Genomic DNA, 24,132 nt, shown 5'->3' on the forward strand with positions numbered 1-24,132 from the left:
TCCTGGCCACATCCCCTCCAGCATCTGTTGTTATTACATTTCTTGATCCTGGCCATTCTAAGTGGAGTCAGGTGGAATCTTCAAGTTGTTTTTATTTGCATTTCTTTTATGACCAGTGATGTCGAGCATTTCTTCTTCAGAGAGGACTGTCTTTAAGTCTTTGGCCCATCTTTTAATGGGATGCTTGTTTCTTTGGAGATTAGTTTTGGGTGATTCAATTTTCGAGCTCTTAATATATTTTAGATATGTGGCCTTTGTCCATTGTATAGTTAGTGAAGATCTTCTCCCACTCTGTAGGCTTTCTAGTTAATTTGCTAGCTATGTCCTTTGCTATACAGAAGCTCTGCAGTCTAATGCAGCAGCCCCACTTATCCAGACTTTCTCTGATTTGTTGTGTTTCTTGGTCCTTATTATGAAAGTTTTGACCTGTGCTAAGGAGGCCTAGGGTATCTCCTATTCCTTCTTGTAAAGTTTTCAGTGTATCTGCTTTTACCGCGAGGTCTTTGCTCCATTTGGAGTTATATCTAGTGCAGGGCGACAAAGAAGGATCTGACTAGTTTTCTACAGGAGCTTAACCAGTTCTGCCAGCACCACTTGTTGAAGAGGCTGTCTTTCTTTCATTCTATCTTTTGGTTCCCTTATCAAAGATTAGATGGCCATAGGTCTGTGGGTTCTCAGTTTTATACCATTGGTCTTCAGGCCTGTTCTTGTGCCAGTATCAAGCTGTTTTGGTCACTTTTGCTCTGTAATAGAGTCTAAAGATTGGTATTGAAATTCCTCCTGTGCTGTTCCTTCTTCTAATAATTGTTTTTGCTATACAGGGTCTTTTATAATTCCATATGAAATTTTGGATTGCCTCTTCTATTTCTTTAAAGAATGACAATGAATTATTGATGGGTATTGCATTGAATTTGTAGGTAGCCCTTGGCAAGATTGTCATTTTCACGATGTTGATTCTTCCAATCCAGGAGCATGGAAGGTTTTTCCATTTCCTCAGTTCTGCTTTAATTTCCTTTTTCAGGGTTTTAAAGTTTTCATCAAAAAGGTCCTTTACATTCTTAGTTAGGGTAATTCCTAGGTACTTTATTTTCTGTGGGGCTATTGCAAAAGGAGTTGCTTTCCTGATTGTTGACTCATTCCTCTCACTGTTGGCATAGAGGAAGGCAGTTGATTCTTAAGGGTTAATTTTATACCCTGTTACCTTGCCAAAGTTTTGAATCAGCTCAAGCAGCTTGGGAGTGGAGTCTATAGTGTTCTTTAAATACAGGATCATGTCATCTGCAAAGAGGGAAAGTTTCACTTCCTCTTTTCCTATTTGGATCCCCTATATGCTAGCTTCTTGGCTTATTGCTCTGGCTAGGATTTCTAATACTATATTAAAGAGGAGTGGAGAGAGTGGGCATCCTTGTCTTGTTCCTGATTTTAGAGGGAATGGCTTTATCCTTCACCATTAAGTATAATACTAGCTGTGGGTTTGTCATACACAGCCTTTATTATATTGAGGAATGTTCCTTGGATTCCTAGTTTCTCCAGAGCTTTTAACATAAAGGGGTGTTGGATCTTGTCAAATGCCTTTTCTGCATCTATTGAGACAATCATGTGATTTTTGTCCTTGCTCCTGTTGCTGTGTTGAATTACATTAATTTACTTTCATATGTTGAACCAGCTTTGCATCCCTGTGATGAATGCTGTTTGATCATAGTGTATAATTTTTTAATGAGTTGTTGGCCAGTATTTTTTTTTGAGAAGTTTTGCATCAATATTCATCAAATAAATGGGTGTATAGTTCTCTTTCTTTGATTAATCTCTGTCTGGTTTGGGGATGAGGGTTATACTGGCTTCGTTGAATGAGTTTGGCAAAGAGCCTTCATTTTCAATTTTGTTGAAGAACTTGAGGAATATTGGTGAGCTCTGCTTTGAAGACCTTATAGAATTCATCTGTGAATCCATCTGGTCCGGGGCCTTTCTTACATGGAAGGTCTCTTCTTGCCATTTCTATTTCAGTTCTTGGAATAGGTCTGTTTAGTTGATTAGGTCTTCTTGCTTCAGTGTGGGTATGTTAATATTGGCTAGAAATTCATCCATGTCTTCTAGATTCTCAAATTTGTTGGCATAAATGTTTGAAAAGTATTCCCTCATAATGCTCTGGATCTTGGTAATTTCTGTCGTGATTTTACCATTTTCATCTGTGATTTTGTTTATTTCGGTATGCTCCCTTCTTTTTTTGGTAAGATTTGCTAAGGGCTTGTCAATTTTGTTAATTCTTTCAAAGAATCAACTCCTTGTTTTGTTGATTCTTTCTATATATTTTTTTGGATTCCACTTCACTTAATTCTGCTTTGATTTTAATAATTTGCTTCCTTTTACTGAGTTTAGGGTTTGTTTGCTGCTCTTTTTCCAGGAGTTTAAGGTGTGACATTAAATTGTTGTGTTGAGATTTTTCCAATTTGTTATTGTAGGCACTCAGCACTAAAACTTTTCCTCTGAGTATTGCTTTTGTTGTGTTCCAGAGGAGCTACTATTTTGTGTGCTTCTTTTTGTTAAATTTCATAAACTGTTGAACTTCTGTTCTGATCTCCTCAATGACCCATTGGTGAATAGACAATGTGTTCTTCAATCTCCATGAGTTACAGGGTTTTCACTGGTGGAAATTGGGGTTCAGTTCCAATTTGATGCCCTTGTGGTCTGAGAGAGTGCAGGGAATAATTTCAGTGTTTCTGAATCTGCACAGGTTTGCTGAAAAAAAAAAAAGAATATTGTGAAGTTGTTGGGTGAAATAACCTGCAGATGTCTGTTAGATGTAGTTGGTCAATTCTGAGGTTTCTCTGTTGAGTTTTTGCCTGGTTAATCTGTCCATAGGTGAGAGTGGTATGTAAAAGCCACCAACAATCACTGTGTTTCGATTTATGTGTCATTTTAGTGAAAGTAAAGTTTGCTTGAAGAAGTTCAGTGCTCCAGGATTAGGTGTGTAGATATTTAGGATGGTTATGCCCTCCTGGAGGAGAGATCCTTTTATTAGTATATAACAACCTTCTTTGTCTTTTTCCACCAATTGTAGTTTGAAGTCTATTTTATCTGATATGAAGATGGCAACTCCAACCTGTTTATGGGGCCCGTTAGCTTGATAAACTTTATTCCAGCCTCTCACTGTCAGAAATGTTTGCTTTTGGGGGGCAAGATGTGTCCCTTTGAGACAGCAGAATGATGGATCTTGCTTTTTGATCCAACTAGACAATCTATGCCGTTTAATTGGAGAGTTAAGTCCACTGATATTGAGGGTTAGGATTGAAAAATATTTACTAGTTCCTGCCATTTTTAAAAGCTTTCATTATGGTCTGAGGCTTGACAGTTCTTGCAGTACTTAGCTGGTATGATGTTTAGGTGCTTTTTCTTTGTCAGTATCATGTTTGTGTTGGTTTTCAATGTGTAGAACATATTTGAGAATTTTCTGTAATGCTAATTTGGTTGCTATGTAATGTTGCAACTCTTCCTTGGAATGGGAGGTTTTTATTGCTCTCTCAGTTATGAATGAGAGCATATCTGGGTACAGTATTCTTGGTGGGTAGTTATTGGTCTTAGGGCATGACATATATCCTTCCAATCTCTTCTTGCTTGCATTGTGTCTGCTGAGAAATCTGTGGATATTCTGATTGGTTTTCCTTGGAGGTGATTGTTCTCTTCTCCGTGGCTTCTTTTAGGATCCTCTCTTTGGTCTCTATTGATCCTGCATGGATTATAATGTGGCAGTAGGATGTCCTTTTCTGGTCAGGTCTGTTTGGGGTTCTAAAAGCTACTTGTATCTGTATGGGCCTGCCCTTCTGGATATTTGGGAAGTTCTCTGAGATCATTCCCTGAAGTATATTTCCAATACTATTGACCTCTTTCTCCAGGCCCTCCTCAATATCAATTATCCTTAAATTAGGCTTCCTAATTGTATTTTGGTTCTGCTGAAGCATTCTCTCATATTTCCTATATTTGGTTTGACTCATTTTCTGACCTTTCTGTATATCTACTAGATTATATTCAACTCTGGAGATTCTGTCTTCTGCATTGTCTAACCTATCAGTACTTTCTACTTTATTTATTTTTTTTTTGGCCAGTCCTGGGCTTGAGCTCAGGGCCTGAGCACTGTCCTTGGACTTTCTCAAGGCGAGAGCTCTACCACTTGAGCCTCAGCACCACTTCTGGCTTTTTTCTATGTATGTGGTAACGAGGAATCGAACCCGGGTCTTCATGCATGCTAGGCAAGCAATTTAACCACTAGGCCAAACTCCCGGCCCCATACTTTCTACTTTATTCTTCATCTCTCTTCCTTCCAACTGCTCATTTTTGATGCCTTGTATCTCTTGTTTTAGATGGTGTATGGACTTCTTTAACTCCTTGATTTCCATTTGAATGGTTAGCTCAGCAACTTTACTCTCATTGGACATTTGTTGGAGTTTGTTCAGCTGTTTGTTTGTGGATTCTATGAGTTCTACCATTTTTCTTTCTCTAGCATCCTCATGTTTACATAAATCCTTTATTATTGCCTCCTTTATGGCTTCCTCATGTTCCCTTATCACCTTCTTTATGGTTTCATCTTGTTTAGATATAGATTCCTCATGTATATTTTCTGTAGTTTTTCAAACTTTTCATTGATCATGTTTATCAACTGTATTTGTATAGCACTTAGAGGACTCTCCTCTAGTTTCGCCATTGAGTGCTCCATTGCCAGTTTATATTGGGTAGGAGATGCTATTCCTTGATTGGCCATTTTTCTTGAGTTTCTTGTTCTGCCCATTTGAAAATGGGAGCAAGATTAATGCTGCACAAGATTATAATTTTTCAGATATAACCAACCTAGAGCTTTTAGCTGGCCAGACAATAAATGTTCACAATTTTAGATTGGTATTATCACTCTCTCTCCCTTTGTGCACTTACATACAAATCAAATACCACTATTGGTCACCGTTTTATTACCAAAAAAAAAAAATCTGCAATACAAACTCCATTGTATTTAAGTTTCTCTGGACCTACACTAGAATTGAAAACCTAGATATATAGTATTGCTCAACAACCATCAACTGTAGATCCATCTATTATAAAAGTTGAATGATGAACAGAGGACCAGAGATAAAAAAAAAATGCATGAAAGACAAGAGGGGAGGAGAGAAAAGAGCAATGTAGGAGTGTAAGATCAATATAGTAATGAAGAAACGGGATAGCTTAAGGATAACTGACCTAAGGTGATAGAAAGGCAAAATAGTTGAGTACAAAATTTAGAAAAAAATAAGATAAAACTTATGAAAATAAGAAGAGTAATAAGAAGAATAGAGAAAAGAGGACAGTATATGTAGGAGAGTTCAATGATAAAAACTTTAAAAAGTAAAAAGAAAAAAAAAGAAAAACAGAAATAAGTGGGGGAAGATCTCCCACAATTGTGAGCTTAGACAAAAAATACTAGGGTTAAGAGGTTAAGAACCATCAGATTAAAAAACAGGTGACTGTATTAATAAAAATATCATTTCTATCCAGTCTGTACCCAGTGCTGTCACTATGTGTCTAGGAACGACCACAATGACAGAAGGAAAGCGGAGGGGGTCGGGGGGAAGTGGAAAGAATCATAATATTAAAAGTGGAGGTAAAATGGCAAAAAAAAGAAGAACACATAAAAATGCAAATGAAACATGGTAGAAAAAAATGGGAGGTATTCTTCAGGTGTTTTATTTTTGGGGGCGGGCAGGATAGGAAACTTGTGTCTCCACTAAATTTGGGGTCCAAACATTTCAAAAAGTCTTTCTCTCTTGTGATTTGGCTTTGCGGTTTATCTGGTCAGTTTGCTTGATTGGGCAGAAAAACATAAAACAACAACAACAAAAAAAAATGGTGGAGCCTCAATAGGCATTGTTTACCAGGACTGCAGCCCCACACAGCAAGAGGAACTCCTGCTAGTGCCAGGGGCAGCTTCCAGCTAAGCTGCCTCTGGGAAATCCTTTGCCTTTTGGAATGGTGGCGCTGCCAGCACCACTTCTCAGGTTTCAATTGGTTTGGCAGGGTCTTTGCCAGCAATCAAGATGGAGCTGCTCATGGCTGGTGGGGGAGGGGATTTCTTTCCAATGCTGTTCCGCCAGCAGAATTGGAAACTTCTCCATGGTAGTACTCACAAATTTCTGGATGTCCTGGTTCCATGAAGCTGGCAGGTCTGCGACTCAGCCGGGTGATGGCTCTGGGCTCGTGCAAGCTCTGTGTGGCTCTGTCTGGAGCCGGCAGGTCTGTGCTGCCTGGAAGCACTGCTCAGGTGCAGGAGTGAGGCTTTGTCTTTGAAGAGGCTCCAAGCAGCTGGTGCCGCTCCATGCTATCTTCTTGCACCATTTTCTGCCTTTCTCCTCTCTGACTGAGATCTCTGTGGTGCTAAAGCTTACTAGGATGGATGTTTGGGTATGAACTTTTCCCTATGATGCTAGAAACTGGTATCTTGACGAGATCTTAGAAAGACACTGAACCACCACCATCTTTCACCAATCTCAATAAAGCTTATCTTAAAATAAAGTTGCTCTCTCGTAAGGAATAAGCTCTCTCGTAATGCACATACACAATTATGTTTGCCTATTGAATACAAAATCATTCTTAATAATTTATTAAATTAATAATTAAGATCTATGGTTTGTAGAAAATTTTCATTTGTATACACTATGTATTCAGAATGTATATTTTCCCCATGTATATTTTTTTCTTATTTCCTTACCTACTGAGTGTTAAATGTATAGGAGAACATAAATCATTGAAATTGTGTTCAGTGAGCTCATGCTATTAAAATCCGCATGGGAGAGGAATAAATAGTTCGTAAGATAATTGTTTACTTATAGAAAGCCACATTCTCTTCTTATTTCTGTGATGTATGTTACATAATCCCTTGTTTGGGATCCCTCTGACACAGCATTCTTATTTCTGAAACTATTTATAGAGGCAGCCATGCAGCACAGCAAAACTAGACTAGCCTTGCAGACAAAATCTAGGCTCACAAGGAAGAAATATAAGAATTTACTGACACACTATATCTTTCTTAGGTGCTTTGCATTATTTATCTAGGTTAATTTGTGCGCAGAGCAACAATAAGCTGCCTCATGAGTTATAGTAATAGCTCTGGAGACACAATTTTCAGGTCAGAATTCCGACTCTGCCATTTCTAAAAGGTACAATGTTGGACAAGTCTTTTATTTATTTATTTATTTTTGCCATTCCTGGGCACAAGCTCAGGGCCTGAGCACAAGCTCAGGGCCTGAGCACTGTCCTTGGACTTTCTCAAGGCTAGAGCTCTACAAATTGAGCCTCAGCACCATTTCCGACTTTTTTTCTATGTATGTGGTACCAAGGACTCAAACCCTGGTCTTCATGCATGCTAGGCAAGCACTCTATCACTAGTCCAAACTCCCGGCCCCTGGACATGTCTTTTAACTGCTCTGTGTTTCAGTTGTTTTTAAAAATATGTCTGAATGGTGATAGTAATAATTATATCTACATTATTAGCCTTCCTAAGTTATTTATGACCATTGTTTTAAAATAAAGCATTCAGATGATTATCTGGCAAATAAAGAATCATTTTCTGAATACCTTAGTTCTTGGAAAGTGAGAATGGGAAGTTTATGGTCTGAGGCAGAATTCAAAAGATTCACTTAAGCTCATAGCTAAGTTTTGTGGTTTGCTGTTAATATCCTAGACTCATGGGAGCTTGATAACTAGATCAACATTTCATTCCCCCAAGTGGAGAAATGTTTAACATTCCATCTCACAGAAGAAGCTGGGCACAGTGGGCTGTTATCCGATTCAAGATAGGAAGTCAATCACAGATTGATCACAGCCCAGATACTTCCCTAGGAAGAAAGCAGCATTCCTGGGCAGAACATGATAATCAAGGCAAAAAGAGGTTTGGGAATAATTCTGTTTTAGAGCAAGCCTGAGTCCCAAACTCCAACTTCAGTATAAAGTAATCAATGAAAATTTTGAAAAATTGTTACTGTATCTGATTTCAGTGCTTGGTATATTGTATTATGTTTATTTGTTTATTCAAAACAGAGAAAGGAGGGAAAAATAAGATGATTGTGAGGGGCTGGGGTAGGAAAATTGGAGGAAAAACATGGGAAGGGGTATTAATATCCAAGAAGTAATTTACTCACTACCCGATGAACTGTAACCCCTCTATGCATCACCTTAACAATAAAATGAAATTTAAAAGCTAAAAATATTTAACGTACAACTTAAACCTTAGCAGATGTTTAGAGTGGTAATGAGAATTTTGAGAATGCAAATGTGAATATGAATACTATGAGAATATTAAAATTTTAATTGGAAGATTTTCTGTTACCTAGGATTTTACTCTTGCTCAATCTGAATAGACATTCTCTGCTTTTAGGAAATCATGATATATTAATCTGCTCAATGTCCTGTGAATGAAAGAAGCAATGAGAAAATTAAATTCAGTGCCTAGAATGTAGAAGATAATGCATTAATACATGGAAGATGCATGAACAAGTTAGTAATAGATCAGATTTAGGACTATATCTATTAAATTAGTTCATTTCAAGCTTAAATTGTGAATATAAATTGAAGGAAAGTATATGGGAATCTGTGACAATGTGAATGAACAGCAACATTCTTTGTGTCAACTATAAGCCTAGTTCAGAACTCCCAATTGATGTAGTGAGATGCAGGGATTTAAGTACATGCAATCTATTATTTGGAAGGATATATTGCATATTATTTCATATCATTTCCATTGAGTTTTCTAGTTTTGTGATTTTTGTTTTGTTTTTATTTATTTATTTATTTTTGCCAATACTGGGCCTTGAACTCAGGGCCTGAGCGCTGTCCTTGGGCTTTCTCAAGACTAGAGCTCTACTACTTGAGCCTCAGCACCATTTCTGGCTTTTTCAATGTTTATGTGGTATCCAGGAATTGGTACACATGCTAAGGCAGGCACTTTACCACTAAGCCAAACTCCCAGCCCCAATTTTGTGATTTTTGAAAGCTGCCTAAGCTTCCTAAAGTTTAGAAACATCAAGAAAATTTATTATATCTCAGAATTTATAGTAAAAATGAGTGTAATGAAACTACACATAATGTACTACATTAAACTGGGTCTGGAACTCAGCAGAACAGAACTTAAATTTCATATTAGTCAGAAATTTATATCCTAAGATTAATATTGTGGTCACGATTGTCACTTATCAAGGCATATTTGAAGGCAGCATTTCTTTAGAGAAGTAACAAATATCAGACTCACATGCTACCATGTTTCCTTCTTTGAAAATGTCTGCAGTTTCTGTCTTCTGTAGTCTTCATCTTCAGAGTTCACTAGGTAGACACTACTGACTGAAATGATAAATGGCTTGCAAGCTCTCCACTGACTTTCTCATACATAATTTGCATATACTGCATTAAACATAGTCAATGAAGATAATGAACTATTTCAGTACAATTTTTATGTTCAAGCTTTCTTTGAATATCCAATCCTGAAGATACATTCTGGAAGCAGAAATGAAAATTGCCTAGGAACTCTCAGAAAATGATGACTTTGGATGAGTATGTCCATTAATTCTCTCACATACTTGTGAAATTTTGATATTAAGACCAACAGTCATATTTAGGCAAGTACTTATTTTTGATATTTAGCTATTTCTTTCAAATAGGAATATACCTGCAAACTAGTGTTTATATATATACAGTCATTTCAAGTTATCTGTCCAGCAGCAGTTCCATGGGCAAAGCACAGTTTTAGCTGAGCTAAGCATGTATTAAGAGTGTAATAATGAAAAAGAGACTATGAAGAGATAGAGTGTATGTAATGTTGATCATATACTTGGGTTACCATAAAACAGCTAACGTAAAGAAGCAAACCTTTAGGTTATAGTAGAGTTGTATTGTGAATTTCAAAAGCAAGTCTTGGAATGTATATAATTGACAAAGTTCCGAGTGGCTTAGATTCTTTCTCATAATGGAAAGATTTTTCCGCCTGCCTGGGAGGACTGGTAGCATATGGTATTCACTCATCAAGCTCATTCCCCAGGGCAGCCCTTACCCAGTGACAAGCTGATTTGGCTGTGAGGTTTTGTCCCCCTTATCCCAATTCACCATAATACTAAATGCTGACAAGTTGCTGTAACTGTTGAGAGTACATCTGCTTTGTGTTTTCACTCTATTCTCTCCCAGTCCCTGATAGCTACTACCTGAGTGCAGTTCTGGGTAAAACACACACACACACACACACACACACACACACACACACACACGCACACACATTTTATACTGGAGATAGGTGATAAATAGAAGAATGATAATTGCTATCATCTCAGCTAGTTTCAAGGTCTCATTTCTGACATCAGTTGTGAGGAATTTCTCACAAACCGCATTAGCTAGAGCTTAAAATTTCCTCATTGTTGACATTATGAATGTGGAGCCAGCATCCCATCCCATATTTATCCTTGACAGCAAGATTGAGCTGCATACTCCCAACTCCAGAGGCCATCTGCAAATCTAGCATGGCACCCAGACTTCTGATTACTGATGAAAAAATAAGATTTTTCTTTGTGAGTGATTTCCTGGGAGTGGTACTTCCAGGCTCCAGGGTGACCAGCTTGGCTTTTTCGTCCCCTTCTTCCTTTGGTTATGTCACCTAATGCCTGTAAACAGTGGAACAACCTAACTATAGACAGCATTAGTCAAGCATATTTGTTTGACTAATAATCGATTTATTCAGGTATATTTTGTCACAATAGTGGGTTGTGATGATGGAAGCAGTCATTTATATCAAACACTGATAAAATGTACCCAGGAAGTCATAAGGTTAAATCTCTCACTATTTCTGTAGCACATCTAAACTTAAAAAAATATTGCACATCCTATGTGCTATTCCAGTCTTCCCAAATGAACCCATTAACAACATTTTTGGTAAGAAATCCAAATAGTATTCCCCATAATCCATCTGAGCCAGGAGTTGCTTAACAAGGCCTGTTTCTATTAAAAGACGAAGTCCAATTTCTACCACAAACTTATGTGACCAAAGGATTTTATTTCAAGCTAGCAGAGGTAGACTTCTTTCCTTTGATTATAAAAGATGTCTCTTCGGGCCAAGTAGGTAGCTCACTGGTAGGCTACTTGTATAGCAGATGCAATTCCTGTAATTTTTATTTCAAGAAAAGAAAGAAAATGGAAGGAAAAAAAGAAGGGAGGTAGGAAGGAAGGAAGGAAGGAAGGAAGGAAGGAAGGAAGGAAGGAAGGAAGGAAGGAAAAGAGGAAAAAATTAAGTATCTTTGTTATCCTGCCTCTCAATATGAGTATATGATTCTTACAATATGCTTGTCATATTGTAGTCATTTGTTGCTATTTTGTTCTACAGAGTCTGTCTCTCAAGGGTTCTATTTTTTGTTTTTGAATAGAAAAAAGAATGCAGTAAATAGAGGGAACCTAAATTTGAGCAGGATGAGGAAACAACAGGAAAGAAAGTCATTGGTTTTTAAACAAGAGACAGAAATATTAGTCAGTTTTCAAGGTACAAGAATAATTCACTGATTCTTGAATGGTGAGATATTTAAAATATGTGAACCAAATCATTATCTTTGAAAGCTTCTAGAGGTCATCTAAGGTTCATTATAAGTTACATACTCTAAATATGAAGTTGATGCCAATTAAATATCATTATATTTGAGGAAATACACTGGGATTGAGCCACAGAAAGGATGAAAATTCTCTTTTATAATTATATCCTATGAACAATTTCATATCATCCATTTTTATCATGTGTCTGCTTTAAGTGTGCTAATATTTAGAATAAAGGAATGTGAAAGTCAAGCTGGAAAAATGAATGGGGAAAACTAGAAAGTATGAAAAGAATTAGGAATGCATTGAAAGATTGGGCAGATAATTATGTGAACAATAGGGACAAAAAGATTGTAATTGGATTTTAAAGACTAGCCATCTGAGCAAACAATAGGACAAGAAGAAAGAGTAATGAATAGAGCACTATATTAAATGGATCATGGTAGGTAATTTCTGTTTAGATACTTATATAGAGAGAAGAGATACAAAAATATGATCAGCCAGCCACTAGGAATGTAAAGAAAAAGGATGGGAAATATTTAAGCTACGAACTCTAGTGCTTTAACAAAAGGAATATCTTGATTTGTTCACTTGTTTCCTATAAATCCTGTTCTTTCATCATTCCGCTATTGCCAGAGATCACTAGTGGTATGAACTTTCCAGGGCCATCATTTAAATTGTCCTATATGCTATAGATGGATATTTTTTTCCTTGCCACAGCTGAGGACATTTTTAATCATCATCAAAACTCTTTCTAAAGAAGAGAACAGAAAGATAAGATTCAGATGACAGGATCTGAGAGAGAGGAGTGAGATTTGGAAAGATGGCAGATAATTATGTAAGGGATGACACTGATTATGATGCACTATATTCATAAACTGACATGTTCAATTAAATCACTTCTGTATAACTACTTAAGAAAATGGAAATAAAAATTCAAAAATTTTGCTCAAACATGCAATTTAGTAATTAATAATACTCTGACATATTGTCAATTTATTTTCCAACATCTGTAAATTCTATTTTTTCCTGAAATTTATAAGGCTTAATGGGAAAAGAGAATTCTTCTGCAACCATCTTATGTCTTCATATAGAGTAAGACCTATAATTGAAATTTATTGATGTGTTTGACTTAAGATTTGTAGACCAGAAATATATCATGATGATTTCTAGAGATTAAAATTTTCTACAGTTAAATTACACTAGGAAAACTACTTTAAAAGGTAACAATACATGAAAAATCACTAGCATAAAGAAAAATTTTGTATCCTTTGCCCTTTCTCCCACTTGTTTTTCTTAGTAGTTCTGTCTATGAGAACAGAACATTTTCTTCAAATAAAGGAAATATCATGTGCAAAAGAGACCTTATAAACCAGCTTAATGTAGTCTTTGCAATATTTTTCAAAACCTTTCTTAGCTTTCTTCTTTTCCTTTATGTATTTACTTACTTGTTATTACTTTTTTAAGTATTCTTTTGATTTATATTGAAAAGGCAGGTTGAACATGAATGCATTTGAAACAAAAATATAATAAACGTTGTGGGCAAGGTTTCTTGAGCTTCAACTTCCTGTTGCAGCCAGGACCCAGGAACTTTTTTAAATTTTTTATCCATTTGCTTCTATATCCTGGAAGTCCTTTTATTTAGCATCATACTGTATGGCCTTACATATCTAGGTTTTGCTCTATTGTAAATCTCTGCTAGGAGAGTGATTGTTGTCCTTAATGTACTATGTTATTTCTCATCTCTTTTGCTGTCCCTTGGTTATCTCATATGGTTACAGTATTTTACCTTGTTATCTGATATATTTTATATATATTTATTTGGTTATTTGAAATAGGATAATGAAGGGGGAAACAAGATGAGGGGCGGATGTGGGGGGAGGAAATGGGGACCAAGATATGAGAAAGGGTATGAATGTTTGTGAAGTAATACACCTTCTATCTGGTGAATATAATGTAACCATTCTATTCATTACAATAAAAATATATGAACAAAATTTTTTGTCTATTTTCGAAAAATGAAAACAAAAACATGAAATCATGTGGTACTTTAAGATACTATCCACTTGTGTTCTCATGTTCAAATGAAATAAATTTGCATTTATCTATCTATGCTGTCAACAAAAATGTATTCCAAGTATTTGAGTAGATTTCAGTAGATGTTGAGGATATATCTTCCATTGCAAGGCAGAATGATGCTTGAGAAGCACAGAGAGTATTAAATAAAGAAAAGCCCTGGGAGCTATTGATAGATAGATAAAGAAGACAGAGAAACATGTAGAAAGACAGAGACAGTGAGTGACAGTAACAGAGGAACACAGACACAGAGAGCTATGGGCTACGTTTTTATGGGATATATGTGGGATATATATGAATATGCACACACGTGTATGAATCTGAATGTGTTTCCTATAAGTTTATAATTTGGGTCTAAATTTCAGATGAGATAAAAATGTGTCAATTGATCCATTGTTCCTCTGATCCTAACATTTCACTTAACATAATTTTCAGGTCAATACTTTTTCTTTCAAGTTACATAATGTTATTCTTCCTAAAAATTGCTCAAGAAAAGATTTGTGGGATAATCCTGTGGTTAACTATTAAAATTGATACCAAGGATGCCTTTTGATCTAGATACTTTGATGTACATGTATACCAGGGAAAAATGAAATCCGTGTAAAAATATATATTCTATCTTAAATAGAAGTAACATGGTGATTTTTTTCTTCCGCAAAGGAAAATCATTAGTATTGCTTACACTGATTTTACTAATTTTCCTTTGAACGCTATCATGTAAGTAATGATTTCTGTGTTGTTATTAGAATTGTTCATAGCATAAATCACGTGATTATTCTTCTAGTTTATTAAAGATGTGACACAAGACACAATTCATTTTCTTGGAGATTAGATTCCTTCAGTACTGTGTTGACCACCACTGATTTTATTTGTCCTCAAGACAATAATTACTACAATGGCATTGATCATTTCATTCACAGGAGTTCCCATGATCAAAAGAAAAGAACCAGAATTTAGATCAGAAGACATTGTAACAGTGAGTGTTGAATTCTTCCTGAACTAGCTCAAAAGTACTGGCTTTGAAATGCTAGGACTACAAAAGTAAAATGGAGCTAAGTTTAGAAGCTTTGTGGGAATCGGGATTTAAGAAATGTCTCTTATGATCAATAAGAATTTTAAATTTCCTGGATGACAGGCAAAGAGAAAAAGAAGTGTTGTTTCACTAGAACTACTTTCCATGTAAGTGTGGACACTGTGTGCTTCCACACAACTGCTTCCTACTATTGAGCCTTCATATCACTCACAATGTGTCACTAAATGTTCGATATTTTATCTGAAAATTCCTCTCATGCAAATTCCTTTCTAACATCTTTATTGATGGATAGTATATATTCCTCATAAGAAGACACCCAATCTTCTCTTACCTCTCATCAAAACCTTCTCTGAAAACCCATGTATTTCTTTTTTTATTGTAGTTTTATTATTTTTAAGTAGTTGTACAAAGTTATTTTATTTTATTGCATCAAATTTGGAGAATAATCTAACCTATTAAAAGGAAGAAAGGATATTTTCCATCACTTTTTTATTAAAGAATTTATTAACATTGATTTTTAAATAATATTTCAAATGACACATTTTACAAACAAGTATTCAAGAAGGGAATCTCTGTATAGATGTTAGAACATAATTGAAATTAGGCTGAGGGTTTGTATGTCATAGAAACATATTAAGAAATAAAACATTATGTGTATGGGGTCATAGATTTTTATGTCTATGTAGTTGTATTTCTATTTCCAATATCATGTCCATGGCATAGGGTATGCAAATATTGAGTCCTCACTCTCGTACTGTTTGGATCTAATATCCATATATTAAGGATACCATGCGCCTTTTGTTCCTTTGGTCTTGACTTGTCTCACTTAACATGATCCACTCTAGATTCATTCACTTCCCTGGGAATGCCATTATTTCATCATGTCTGTTGGCTATGTAGAATTCCATTGTGTGTGTGTGTATATATATATATATCTCACATTTTCTGTATCCATTCATCTGCAGTAGGGCATCTGGATTGTTTCCATCGCCTGGCAATTGTGAATAGTGCAGAGATAAACATAGCTGAGCAGGTGTCCTTATCATATCTTGCGTTATGATGTTCAGGATAGATGACCAGGAGTGGTATGGCGGGATCATAGGGAAGGTCTATTTTCAGTTCTTTAAGAAACCTCCACACTGCTAACCAGAGTGGATGAAATAACTTGCAATCCCACCAGTAGTGCAGTAGGGTTCCTTTTTCTCCACAACCCTGCCAGCATCTGTCATTGTCTGAGTTCAAAATCTTGGCCATTCTTGTTGGAGTAAGGTGGTACCTTAGGGTTGTTTTTATTTGCATTTCCTTTATGACCATGGATGAAGAACATTTTCTCATATGCTTTTCTACCATTTTAAACTCTTCTTTTGATAAGTCTCTCTTTAGTTCCCTTGTCTATTTGGTGATTGATTTGTTGGATTTGGGGGTGGGGTGGGATTAGTTTGAGTTCTCTGTAGATACTGGATATTAAGCATTTGTCTGATGTATTATTGGTAAATATATTTTCCCAGTTGGTTGGCTGTCTTTCTACTTTAGTGGTTATGCTTTTAACTGTGCAGAAACTTGATAAATGAGACTATCAAGTCTCTCTCCAATCTGTCGTGACCCTGGGATTCTGTTCGGGAATCTTTTGCCTGTGCCTATGAGTTCCAGCATCTCTCCAACTCTATTGTGTAGCAGTTTCATGGTTTCCATTTTGACTTATTGCTTGTGCATGGTGAAAGGCTAGGTTTAATTTCTCATTTTCTTCATGTGGCTACCCAGTTTTGCCAGCACCAATAATTGAATAGGCTGTGTTTGTTCCACTGTATATCTTTGGCTCTATTGTCAAATACAAGTTGAATATAGGTATGTGGTTCTATTTCTGGATATTCTGTTTTGTTCCATTGATCTTCTGGTCTATTTTTGTGCCAGTACCATGCTGTTTTTGTTATTATGGCTACATAGTAGAGTTTGAAGTCTGGCATTGTGATACCACTGCACTGCTCTTTTTGCCTAGAATTGTTTTGTTTATTCTAGGTCTTTTCTTGTTCCATATGAACCTTTGGATTGTATCTTCTATTTCAGTAAAGAATTCCTTTGGGATTTTTATGGGATTTTCATTGAATTTGTGTATCAATTTTGACAGTATGGCCATTTTCAATATATTGGTTCTCCCTACCCATGAGCATGGGATGTCTTTCCATTTCCTGGTGTCCTCTTTAATTTCTTTCATTAGGCTTTTATAGTTTTCATTAAATAATTCCTTTATATCTTTGGTTAAGTTAATTCCTAAGTATTTTATTCTTTTGGGGGCTATTGCAAATGGGATCATTTTTTTTTTTTGATTTGGCCTTCTGTTTGTGTATTGTTGGCATACAAGAAGGCTACTGACTTTTTCAGGTTAGTTTTGCATCCTGCCAATTTGCTAAAGTAGTTTATTAATTTTAGGAGTTTAGGAGTAGAGCTTATTGGGTCACTCAGGTAAAGGATCATGTCATCTGCGAATAGGGATAGTTTAATTTCTTCTTTCCCTATGTGGATCCCTTTAATGTCCATCTCTTGCCTTATTACTCTGGCTAAGGCTTCCAACTTTATTTTGAAGAGAAGTGGGCATCCCTGTCTAGTTCCTGATTTTAAGGTAAATGGTTCCAGTCTTTCTCCATTTAGTATAATGCTGGCTGTAGGTTTGTCATATATGGCTTTAATTATTTTGAGGAATATACCTCTTATTCCTATTTTTTCTAGTGCTTTCAACATGAATGGAAGTTGTATTTTGTCGAACGCCTTCCTTGCATCCAGAGAAATTATCATATGATTCTTATCCTTAGCTCTATTGATATGATGAATTACATTGATTGATTTCCAAATGTTGAACCAGCCTTGCATCTGTGGGATGAAGCCTACTTGATCGTAATGTGTAATTTTTAAAATTTGTTTCTGGATTCTGTTGGCTAGTATTTTATTGAGGAGTTTTGCGGCTGTGTTCATTAGAGAAATAGGTCATATTATATAAAATACATATTTTATGTGACAGGTTATATTAACACTAATTAAACATATTTCAAGAATACCCATGTAGACATCATTTCAATTACTTATACAAATACATAAAACACTTGTATTATATATTATATTAAGTTCATCATCTTTGTTATCTAAACAAAAAAATATTCTCATTAAAAACAATTTGAGATTGAAGAATTTTACTTATTTTATAGTGAAAATACTTTTCTTATTTCAATATTTACTTTGTTCATCTTACAGCTATATGTAACTCAGAGAAGTTCAATTCTTTGTTTCTAACTTCATGCCTGTAGAGAAATTCATTCTTGTATATTCCTTGCAAGGCCTAGCTTCCTAATCACATTGTTGGATTAGACAGAAGAATGCCTTTGTGATTTCCACTACAGATAGACTTTATTTTCTCTTGTCCCCTTTCAAGATGTGAAGAGTAATTGGGATAATAAGCTTATGTGCTCAGCACTCAAGGTCCTGTTGCAGAGAACTGAGATGGCTTTTTGTGAGAAAGCTCACTGTACAAAGGTTACCCACTGGGTGTGGGCTTCTAAGGATGGGCAAATGCTGGATTGAGCAGTCATTAAAAACCCCAGGCAGAGTCTATTGCTGGAACCACATGCTGATACAAAAAGACAGTGTTGCATAACAGTGAGAAATGAATACAAATTGATTTTTATATACATTATGAATTTCCGAGAGGTAATATTTAAATATTTTTTTCTTACTATCTTTAAGTGGTAGTACAAGACCTGGTTCAACAAAGCAGTTTCTGAAGACAGTGAATCTTGGTCATGGTCACCCTTTCAACATTCTTACCCATCCCTCTCAACTGACCTCTCTTTTTAATTCTGTAAGATGTCTATGGATGTTTTTCCTTTCCACAATACAATTTATGTATACAATGCATCATCTGTGTTATCCACTTCAGTATTTTCACCACCTTATCCCCACACGCCTTCAATTATTTTTCTTAATTTTGTGGTATACACAATGAATTCTTGATTCTCTGTCCCTTCCTCCCTTCCATTCATCTACTAGTTTCCTCTTGAACCCACACCCCAGTCTTAAAACTATCCATTTCCTGGTACTTCTTTTGGTGGGTTTTAAATTTTGTCTTTCTAAAGAAATGAACTATATGTGTTTCCTTTCCCATTAAGTCTATTGTAGTCCAGTGATTGGTTTGTGAATGCTTGTGTACCAAACAGTTTCTTTAATTACATAATTGTTGGGAATTTCTAGCTACCACAAATGAAGGGAACTATGTAACCTGTGTTTCTCCATGACTGGTTTACTTCATTTAATATAATGGAATTTTACTCATCTATTAGAAAACAGGACATGTTTTAGTTCCTCTTGTTTCTACCTCCTGTATAGTATATCAAACATGAGTTTTATTAAGTACATTTTCAGACTTCCTTGAATTCAAAATAATTAATGACCATTTAATAAATGTTATCAGTCATTACTTTAAAGTACATTTATCTGGATAGTTCCAAAATATATTAACACTGTGACCCAACTCAGACAAATTCTCTTCATGGGTCCAGGCATAACTATGCTCTTAATCTTTCAGATTATTTGCAAAGTACCTCCTAGTTTGAATATGGTGACACTAATCTATTTTCTTTAATTTTCATAACTATAAAAAGAAACTTGGAGAGTTTCAACAATGATTTACCCAACATCATCAAGAATTCTGATCATTACTAGCAACTCATTTCACTTACTGTGGGAAGCCTTCCCTTAACCACAAGCATTCATATGCATTTATCATTTTTTTTGCCATTTTTCATCTATCCATATGTAGGAATAGCTTAAAGTTCAAATTAAAGTCCATTTTACTGCAAAACAAATCCCTACTTAGTACCCGATTTCCAGAATTCTTTTCAAGAACTAGTGAATATTAATTTTGAGCTAAATAAGTTCCCTATCAAAATAGCATGCTGTAAGGACCTTCTTTTTTCTATTAGATAAGCCATCACTGCCTTTCTGATAATCCATAGATGAAATATTTATGAAATAATAAATAATGTAGAAGAAAAAAAGAAATGTTTTTCTTTTTAATATATGCTGAAGGGTATAGAGTAAGACATATATATATATATTATATATATATAATATATATATAATATATATATATAGCAGAGAAATACAGAAAAGCATGAAGACAGGCAGAGAAAACACAAACAAATATGAACTAACACCGGTGATTTTAAATACAATTTTTATACAAAGATATATGTGGAAATAAATCTCAGTATCTATTAAATAAAGTCTATGTTAGTAAATTATTTTTGACCTTTTTTGGTGATAAACTATGTTAACTGATGATGAATTAAACAACTTCCAATAGATTGAAAAATTCACATCATGATCTTGTCACAGTGAAATAATTTACAATACCCAAACAAGTTCATGTATTTGATCTAAGGGATAATTCCTATATATGATTTAAGGAAGTATAAAATGTAGTACACAACAAATGAATACACATTTTAAAATATTTTCTTTTTCAAAACGAAAACGTAATTTGTTAAAATATATTCAAATGTTTTTATACAATTTTGCATTCTGCATACTTTTTTTTGTTGTCAGTCCTGGGGCTCAAACTCAAGTCCTGACAACTTTCCTTGGGCATTCTCAAGGCTAGAGCTCTATCACTTGCGCCACTGCACCACTTTGGCTTTTTCTATGTATGTAGTACCAAAGAATCGAGCCCAGGTTTTGGGCATGCTAGGGAAGCACTCTGCTACTAGGCCAGACTCCCAGCCAGCATTCTGCATGCTTTTTAACATAACATTGCTATGAGAGATCACTAAGATCTCCACCAATATCAAAATGCTCACTGGGAAAATTCAGCTCTGTGTGCTGTGTACGGGACAAATAGACAATTTTATCACAGATGATTATGCTGAATAACATAATCAAAATTTAATATTATCTGAGTCCTCATAAATGAGGGAGTTGGAGCTATCCAAAAATATATCTCCATCATTGCACTTTTCAAGTGTTTCTCTGGAAAGGCCTGAGCTATGTCACACTTCCTCTGATGGCTACAAAGGTCAATTTTAATGAACAGAAGTTAAGAAACCCCAAATGTACTTCTTTTGCTCTTAATGGTATTATCACAGTTGAATAGTCTCACAGTGTTGGGAAGAGAAATATCTGTAGCAAGTATAACTCACTAACAAAGTCAATCTATTCCTTTAATAAAAGAGAGTCTACAATATAATTTTTTAAAGAAAGGATTAGAATTTAATGGACAAACAAGAAAGTGTAGAATGGATTTAAGAAAATTATAGCTCATGAGGATTCTGGAAAGATGTCAGAGGTTAAGGGTGTGTCTTTCTGAGCTTTCTCCAAAATACCAGCTTTAGCATTGTAGCTGAAAGTTTATAGCTGAAGAAAAATACCAAGTAAGCTGTAGTAGTACAGAGATCTCAGTCAAAGGGGAAAAAGTCAGGCAGCCTGCTTAAGAAGACAGTTTTGATTCCACGCCAGTGGCAGCAGCAGCAGAGGCAGCTGTGGAGGTGGCAGTAGCCACAACAGCAGCTGCTGTACCCTAGAGCAGCTGTTTCAAGACAAAGGCACCAACCAGATCCTGAGCCCTCAGTGCCTCACTTACTTGCAGCACAGACCAGGTGACTACAGCAGAAATCTTAATCCTGAGCTACATAGAGAAGCAGATCACAGAAGGAACGCAACACCCAAGGGGAAGCGTACCTCACTAAAGACATTCTTACTCCTTTTCACAGAAAGGCATTGGAAGAATTAACATCATTCATATGACAGTCCTGCCAGGATTTATCTACAAATTCAATGCAATACCCATCAATATCCTTAAGGAAATAGAGGAAGCAATCAAAACATTCATATGGAATAATGAAAGACCCCCTGTAGCAAAAACTATCCTTTATAGAAAGAACAGCACTGGAGGAATATCAATACCAAACTTCAGACTCTATTGCAGAGATACAGTAACCAAAATAGCTTTACTGGCACAAGAACAGGCCTGAAGACTAATACAATAGAACTTAAGAAATCAACCTGCATACATATGACCATCTAATATTTGATAAGGGAGCCAAAGAAATAGGATGGAACAAATAGTGCTGGAAGAATTGGTTAAGCACCTATAGAAAACTAAAGTTGGAATCTTATGTATCACCCTGTACCAGAATTAATTCCAAATGGATGGAAGACATTGAGGTAAAAACAGATACCCTGAAAACTTTACAAGAAGTAATGAGAGATACACTAGGTCTCCTTGGCATAGGTCAGCACTTTCTTAATAAAGACCCAGAAACACAACAAATTAAAGAAAGTTTGGACAAATGGGACTGTATTAAACTGCATGGAATCTGTTTGGCAAAGGACATAGCTAGGAAGTTAAATAGAAAGCCAACAGGGTGAGAGGAGATCTTCACTAAACATACAACAGACAAGGGCCTCGTATCTAAAATATGCCTACAGCTAAAAAAAAACCCTGAATCTCTCAAAAACAAATACTCAAAGAAACAAACATCCCATTAAAAGGTGGGCTAAAGACTTATTTCCTCTGAGAGGAAATAAGAATGGTCTATAGACACATGAAGAAATTTCAATATTTCTGGTCATATGAGAAATACAAATCAAGTCAACTGTAAGATTCCACTTCACAACAGAATGGTCATTATCAAGAAATCTGATAACAATAGATGCTGTTGGGCTTGTGGCCAGGAGGGATCACTACTACACTGTTGGTGGGAATGTAAACTAGTTCAAATACTCTGAAAAGCAGTATGTCACTTCTTCAAAAGACTAAACATAGAGCTCCTCTTTGACTGGCAATCCCACTCCTTGGCATTTACCCAAAATTCCAGAAACAAAGGCATACTAAAGTCACTAGCACAATGATGTTATTTGCAACATTATTTACCATAGCTAAGATATAGAATCAGCCCCAATGCCTCTCAATAGATGAATGGGTCAAGAAGATATGGTACTTATACACAATGGAATATTATGTTTCCATCAGAATAACATTGCCCCATTCCTAAGAACATGGAAAGACTTGGAGAAAAATCATATTATGTGAAGTAAGCCAGACCTAAAGGAACATAGACTCAATAGTTTGCCTCATTTGTAGTAATTAGTACACATCCAGGACTCTCCTAGCAGAGGATTACAATAGCTCAAAACCTGTATACATATGGTCATATAGGATGAGACTAAATCAAATGAACTCTAGGATTGGAAACAATAAGTTTATCTTGTGTGGTTGTTGTTCTTAATGTACTATGTTATTTCTCTTCTCTGTTTTTGCCCTTATGGTTAATATCATGTTGTTAGTGTGTCTGATGTTGTTACCTGGTTTATTGTAAATATGTTTATTTTTAAAATTTGAAATAGGGAAGGGAAGGAGGAAAACAAGATGATTGGGAGGGGATTGGGGAAGGGAAGCCGGGACAAAAACATGAGGAGTATAAAGTTTTGAGAAATAATGTACCTACTACCTCATGAATGTAACTGTAACCCCTCTATACATTATCCTGAAAATAAAATTAAAACATTATAGTTCTAAACAAAAATGTAATTAAATGTAGTATAAAAGATATTAAACATGGATGTTAAACAGTGATGAAGGACAAAAAGATAACATTGTTTCTAGGCTAAATTCTCTTTAACTTTTCATTGCTCACAATTACTTGTTCATGTGAATTGAACTTTGACACGTTCTCATGCATACAACAGGCTTTGACTATTCTCACCCCTTCCATTGTTCTACCATCTCAGATATCCTATCCTGAAATTCAATTTAGTTTTTTCAAAAGATACATCAGTGTGTGCAAATAAAGAAATAATAATTTCACCATCTGCATCTTTTCAAAGAAGTTCTCAGTATCCCTTTCTGCCTTCCAACACTTTTGACCAAAATCTACAAATTGACAATGATTTTTGTGCTGCCTTAAATCACTACCTAGAACATTTTACCCAACAACCATTTTAACATGCTAGTCTCATCTGTTCCCTTTCAAACACAGGCACATCTTCATTTATAACTTATACAGACATTTTTTCTATAGTTGATTCCGTTTATTTTAGTTGGATTTATTTGCTTATATTTTGTCTTGTTGCTTAAACTCATTTCACATAATCGAAGTAGAAATGTTCCCCAAAAGTCAACTATTATTTGTCTGCTTCTGTGATTGACACATGTAATTCTAGCTGTTGGAAGATAGAGAGCAGATGGAAGTTGAGATCATAGGCTGAGACCATCCCAGGCACAAGGTTAGCATGACTCCACCAGTTTTAAAAAAAAGCTAGGTCTGTTGGATCCATGTGTAATTTTGAATATGTGGAAATCATGTAGTCCCAGGCATATAGTCCAAGACTATCCCTGACAAAATGCAACATACAGCCTTCTTGATTAGCAGGTCAAAACGCTGAGTTCAAATCCTGTACTGTCACAAAAA

This window comes from Megascapheus bottae, chromosome 4, assembly GCF_031878675.1.
Source record: "Megascapheus bottae isolate mThoBot1 chromosome 4, mThoBot2.hap1, whole genome shotgun sequence".
NCBI lineage: Eukaryota > Metazoa > Chordata > Mammalia > Rodentia > Geomyidae > Megascapheus > Megascapheus bottae.